The sequence below is a fragment of the Condylostylus longicornis genome, unplaced genomic scaffold (genome assembly GCF_029603195.1).
Source record: "Condylostylus longicornis isolate FDR11 unplaced genomic scaffold, ASM2960319v2 ptg000155l, whole genome shotgun sequence".
In the NCBI taxonomy this organism is placed as follows: Eukaryota; Metazoa; Arthropoda; class Insecta; order Diptera; family Dolichopodidae; genus Condylostylus; species Condylostylus longicornis.
The window spans coordinates 1020203-1027264 of NW_026578123.1; positions in this window are offsets into that span (position 1 = coordinate 1020203).

A 7062-nucleotide genomic window follows, 5' to 3' on the forward strand; every position below is an offset into this window, starting at 1 on the left:
AACTTTAAACGCGTTTTCAGGCTAAACTAGAAGAGATAGAGCGATTTTACGTGTTTTTTGTGATCACTGGGAGTCCGCAGATTCTGCCAATATATGATAATAGGCTGTAGCAAAAATATTTTAGGAGATATTTAAAAAAATCTTTTGCAAAACTTTAAACGCGTTTTCTGGCTAAACTAGAAGAGATAGAGCGATTTTACGTGTTTTTTGTGATCACTGGGAGTCCACAGATTCTGCCAATATATGATAATAGGCTGTAGCAAAAATATTTTAGGAGATATTTAAAAAAATCTTTTGCAAAACTTTAAACGTGTTTTTCGGCTAAACTAGAAGAGATAGAGCGATTTTACGTGTTTTTTGTGATCACTGGGAGTCCACAGATTCTGCCAATATATGATAATAGGCGATAGCAAAAATATTTTTGGAGATATTTAAAAAAAATCTTTTGCAAAACTTTAAACGCGTTTTCTGGCTAAACTAGAAGAGATAGAGCGATTTTACGTGTTTTTTGTGATCACTGGGAGTCCACAGATTCTGCCAATATATGATAATAGGCTGTAGCAAAAATATTTTTGGAGATATTTAAAAAAATCTTTTGCAAAACTTTAAACGCGTTTTCTGGCTAAACTAGAAGAGATAGAGCGATTTTCCGTGTTTTTTGTGATCACTGGGAGTCCACAGATTCTGCCAATATATGATAATAGGCGATAGCAAAAATATTTTTGGAGATATTTAAAAAAATCTTTTGAAAAACTTTAAACGCGTTTTCTGGCTAAACTAGAAGAGATAGAGCGATTTTACGTGTTTTTTGTGATCACTGGGAGTCCACAGATTCTGCCAATATATGATAATAGGCGATAGCAAAAATATTTTTGGAGATATTTAAAAAAATCTTTTGCAAAACTTTAAACGCGTTTTCTGGCTAAACTAGAAGAGATAGAGCGATTTTCCGTGTTTTTTGTGATCACTGGGAGTCCACAGATTCTGCCAATATATGATAATAGGCTGTAGCAAAAATATTTTAGGAGATATTTAAAAAAATCTTTTGCAAAACTTTAAACGTGTTTTTCGGCTAAACTAGAAGAGATAGAGCGATTTTACGTGTTTTTTGTGATCACTGGGAGTCCACAGATTCTGCCAATATATGATAATAGGCTGTAGCAAAAATATTTTTAGAGATATTTAAAAAAATCTTTTGCAAAACTTTAAACGCGTTTTCTGGCTAAACTAGAAGAGATAGAGCGATTTTACGTGTCTTTTGTGATCACTGGGAGTCCACAGATTCTGCCAATATATGATAATAGGCTGTAGCAAAAATATTTTTGGAGATATTTAAAAAAATCTTTTGCAAAACTTTAAACGCGTTTTCAGGCTAAACTAGAAGAGATAGAGCGATTTTACGTGTTTTTTGTGATCACTGGGAGTCCGCAGATTCTGCCAATATATGATAATAGGCTGTAGCAAAAATATTTTAGGAGATATTTAAAAAAATCTTTTGCAAAACTTTAAACGTGTTTTTCGGCTAAACTAGAAGAGATAGAGCGATTTTACGTGTTTTTTGTGATCACTGGGAGTCCACAGATTCTGCCAATATATGATAATAGGCTGTAGCAAAAATATTTTAGGAGATATTTAAAAAAATCTTTTGCAAAACTTTAAACGTGTTTTTCGGCTAAACTAGAAGAGATAGAGCGATTTTACGTGTTTTTTGTGATCACTGGGAGTCCACAGATTCTGCCAATATATGATAATAGGCTGTAGCAAAAATATTTTTGGAGATATTTAAAAAAATCTTTTGCAAAACTTTAAACGCGTTTTCAGGCTAAACTAGAAGAGATAGAGCGATTTTACGTGTTTTTTGTGATCACTGGGAGTCCGCAGATTCTGCCAATATATGATAATAGGCTGTAGCAAAAATATTTTAGGAGATATTTAAAAAAATCTTTTGCAAAACTTTAAACGCGTTTTCTGGCTAAACTAGAAGAGATAGAGCGATTTTACGTGTTTTTTGTGATCACTGGGAGTCCACAGATTCTGCCAATATATGATAATAGGCTGTAGCAAAAATATTTTAGGAGATATTTAAAAAAATCTTTTGCAAAACTTTAAACGTGTTTTTCGGCTAAACTAGAAGAGATAGAGCGATTTTACGTGTTTTTTGTGATCACTGGGAGTCCACAGATTCTGCCAATATATGATAATAGGCTGTAGCAAAAATATTTTTGGAGATATTTAAAAAATCTTTTGCAAAACTTTACACGCGTTTTCTGGCTAAACTAGAAGAGATAGAGCGATTTTACGTGTTTTTTGTGATCACTGGGAGTCCACAGATTCTGCCAATATATGATAATAGGCTGTAGCAAAAATATTTTTGGAGATATTTAAAAAAATCTTTTGCAAAACTTTAAACGTGTTTTCCGGCTAAACTAGAAGAGATAGAGCGATTTTCCGTGTTTTTTGTGATCACTGGGAGTCCACAGATTCTGCCAATATATGATAATAGGCTGTAGCAAAAATATTTTTGGAGATATTTAAAAAAATCTTTTGCAAAACTTTAAACGTGTTTTTCGGCTAAACTAAAAGAGATAGAGCGATTTTACCTGTTTTTTGTGATCACTGGGAGTCCACAGATTCTGCCAATATATGATAATAGGCTGTAGCAAAAATATTTTTAGAGATATTTAAAAAAATCTTTTGCAAAACTTTAAACGCGTTTTCTGGCTAAACTAGAAGAGATAGAGCGATTTTACGTGTCTTTTGTGATCACTGGGAGTCCACAGATTCTGCCAATATATGATAATAGGCTGTAGCAAAAATATTTTTGGAGATATTTAAAAAAATCTTTTGCAAAACTTTAAACGCGTTTTCAGGCTAAACTAGAAGAGATAGAGCGATTTTACGTGTTTTTTGTGATCACTGGGAGTCCGCAGATTCTGCCAATATATGATAATAGGCTGTAGCAAAAATATTTTAGGAGATATTTAAAAAAATCTTTTGCAAAACTTTAAACGTGTTTTTCGGCTAAACTAGAAGAGATAGAGCGATTTTACGTGTTTTTTGTGATCACTGGGAGTCCACAGATTCTGCCAATATATGATAATAGGCTGTAGCAAAAATATTTTAGGAGATATTTAAAAAAATCTTTTGCAAAACTTTAAACGTGTTTTTCGGCTAAACTAGAAGAGATAGAGCGATTTTACGTGTTTTTTGTGATCACTGGGAGTCCACAGATTCTGCCAATATATGATAATAGGCTGTAGCAAAAATATTTTTGGAGATATTTAAAAAAATCTTTTGCAAAACTTTAAACGCGTTTTCAGGCTAAACTAGAAGAGATAGAGCGATTTTACGTGTTTTTTGTGATCACTGGGAGTCCGCAGATTCTGCCAATATATGATAATAGGCTGTAGCAAAAATATTTTAGGAGATATTTAAAAAAATCTTTTGCAAAACTTTAAACGCGTTTTCTGGCTAAACTAGAAGAGATAGAGCGATTTTACGTGTTTTTTGTGATCACTGGGAGTCCACAGATTCTGCCAATATATGATAATAGGCTGTAGCAAAAATATTTTAGGAGATATTTAAAAAAATCTTTTGCAAAACTTTAAACGTGTTTTTCGGCTAAACTAGAAGAGATAGAGCGATTTTACGTGTTTTTTGTGATCACTGGGAGTCCACAGATTCTGCCAATATATGATAATAGGCTGTAGCAAAAATATTTTTGGAGATATTTAAAAAATCTTTTGCAAAACTTTACACGCGTTTTCTGGCTAAACTAGAAGAGATAGAGCGATTTTACGTGTTTTTTGTGATCACTGGGAGTCCACAGATTCTGCCAATATATGATAATAGGCTGTAGCAAAAATATTTTTGGAGATATTTAAAAAAATCTTTTGCAAAACTTTAAACGTGTTTTCCGGCTAAACTAGAAGAGATAGAGCGATTTTCCGTGTTTTTTGTGATCACTGGGAGTCCACAGATTCTGCCAATATATGATAATAGGCTGTAGCAAAAATATTTTTGGAGATATTTAAAAAAATCTTTTGCAAAACTTTAAACGTGTTTTTCGGCTAAACTAGAAGAGATAGAGCGATTTTACCTGTTTTTTGCGATCACTGGGAGTCCACAGATTCTGCCAATATATGATAATAGGCTGTAGCAAAAATATTTTTGGAGATATTTAAAAAAATCTTTTGCAAAACTTTAAACGCGTTTTCAGGCTAAACTAGAAGAGATAGAGCGATTTTACGTGTTTTTTGTGATCACTGGGAGTCCACAGATTCTGCCAATATATGATAATAGGCTGTAGCAAAAATATTTTTGGAGATATTTAAAAAAATCTTTTGCAAAACTTTAAACGCGTTTTCAGGCTAAACTAGAAGAGATAGAGCGATTTTACGTGTTTTTTGTGATCACTGGGAGTCCACAGATTCTGCCAATATATGATAATAGGCTGTAGCAAAAATATTTTTGGAGATATTTAAAAAAATCTTTTGCAAAACTTTAAACGCGTTTTCTGGCTAAACTAGAAGAGATAGAGCGATTTTACGTGTTTTTTGTGATCACTGGGAGTCCACAGATTCTGCCAATATATGATAATAGGCTGTAGCAAAAATATTTTTGGAGATATTTAAAAAATCTTTTGCAAAACTTTACACGCGTTTTCTGGCTAAACTAGAAGAGATAGAGCGATTTTACGTGTTTTTTGTGATCACTGGGAGTCCACAGATTCTGCCAATATATGATAATAGGCTGTAGCAAAAATATTTTTGGAGATATTTAAAAAAATCTTTTGCAAAACTTTAAACGTGTTTTCCGGCTAAACTAGAAGAGATAGAGCGATTTTACGAGTTTTTTGTGATCACTGGGAGTCCACAGATTCTGCCAATATATGATAATAGGCTGTAGCAAAAATATTTTTGGAGATATTTAAAAAAATCTTTTGCAAAACTTTAAACGCGTTTTCTGGCTAAACTAGAAGAGATAGAGCGATTTTACGTGTTTTTTGTGATCACTGGGAGTCCACAGATTCTGCCAATATATGATAATAGGCTGTAGCAAAAATATTTTAGGAGATATTTAAAAAAATCTTTTGCAAAACTTTAAACGTGTTTTTCGGCTAAACTAGAAGAGATAGAGCGATTTTACCTGTTTTTTGTGATCACTGGGAGTCCACAGATTCTGCCAATATATGATAATAGGCTGTAGCAAAAATATTTTTGGAGATATTTAAAAAAATCTTTTGCAAAACTTTAAACGCGTTTTCTGGCTAAACTAGAAGAGATAGAGCGATTTTACGTGTTTTTTGTGATCACTGGGAGTCCACAGATTCTGCCAATATATGATAATAGGCTGTAGCAAAAATATTTTTGGAGATATTTAAAAAAATCTTTTGCAAAACTTTAAACGCGTTTTCAGGCTAAACTAGAAGAGATAGAGCGATTTTACGTGTTTTTTGTGATCACTGGGAGTCCACAGATTCTGCCAATATATGATAATAGGCTGTAGCAAAAATATTTTTGGAGATATTTAAAAAAATCTTTTGCAAAACTTTAAACGCGTTTTCTGGCTAAACTAGAAGAGATAGAGCGATTTTACGTGTTTTTTGTGATCACTGGGGAGTCCACAGATTCTGCCAATATATGATAATAGGCTGTAGCAAAAATATTTTTGGAGATATTTAAAAAAATCTTTTGCAAAACTTTAAACGCGTTTTCAGGCTAAACTAGAAGAGATAGAGCGATTTTACGTGTTTTTTGTGATCACTGGGAGTCCACAGATTCTGCCAATATATGATAATAGGCTGTAGCAAAAATATTTTTGGAGATATTTAAAAAAATCTTTTGCAAAACTTTAAACGCGTTTTCTGGCTAAACTAGAAGAGATAGAGCGATTTTTACGTGTTTTTTGTGATCACTGGGAGTCCATAGATTCTGCCAATATATGATAATAGGGTGTAGCAAAAATATTTTTGGAGATATTTAAAAAAATCTTTTGCAAAACTTTAAACGCGTTTTCTGGCTAAACTAGAAGAGACAGAGCGATTTTACGTGTTTTTTGTGATCACTGGGAGTCCACAGATTCTGCCAATATATGATAATAGGCTGTAGCAAAAATATTTTTGGAGATATTTAAAAACATCTTTTGCAAAACTTTAAACGCGTTTTCTGGCTAAACTAGAAGAGATAGAGCGATTTTACGTGTTTTTTGTGATCACTGGGAGTCCACAGATTCTGCCAATATATGATAATAGGCTGTAGCAAAAATATTTTTGGAGATATTTAAAAAAATCTTTTGCAAAACTTTAAACGTGTTTTCCGGCTAAACTAGAAGAGATAGAGCGATTTTCCGTGTTTTTTGTGATCACTGGGAGTCCACAGATTCTGCCAATATATGATAATAGGCTGTAGCAAAAATATTTTTGGAGATATTTAAAAAAATCTTTTGCAAAACTTTAAACGCGTTTTCTGGCTAAACTAGAAGAGATAGAGCGATTTTCCGTGTTTTTTGTGATCACTGGGAGTCCACAGATTCTGCCAATATATGATAATAGGCTGTAGCAAAAATATTTTAGGAGATATTTAAAAAAATCTTTTGCAAAACTTTAAACGTGTTTTTCGGCTAAACTAGAAGAGATAGAGCGATTTTACGTGTTTTTTGTGATCACTGGGAGTCCACAGATTCTGCCAATATATGATAATAGGCTGTAGCAAAAATATTTTTAGAGATATTTAAAAAAATCTTTTGCAAAACTTTAAACGCGTTTTCTGGCTAAACTAGAAGAGATAGAGCGATTTTACGTGTCTTTTGTGATCACTGGGAGTCCACAGATTCTGCCAATATATGATAATAGGCTGTAGCAAAAATATTTTTGGAGATATTTAAAAAAATCTTTTGCAAAACTTTAAACGCGTTTTCAGGCTAAACTAGAAGAGATAGAGCGATTTTACGTGTTTTTTGTGATCACTGGGAGTCCGCAGATTCTGCCAATATATGATAATAGGCTGTAGCAAAAATATTTTAGGAGATATTTAAAAAAATCTTTTGCAAAACTTTAAACGT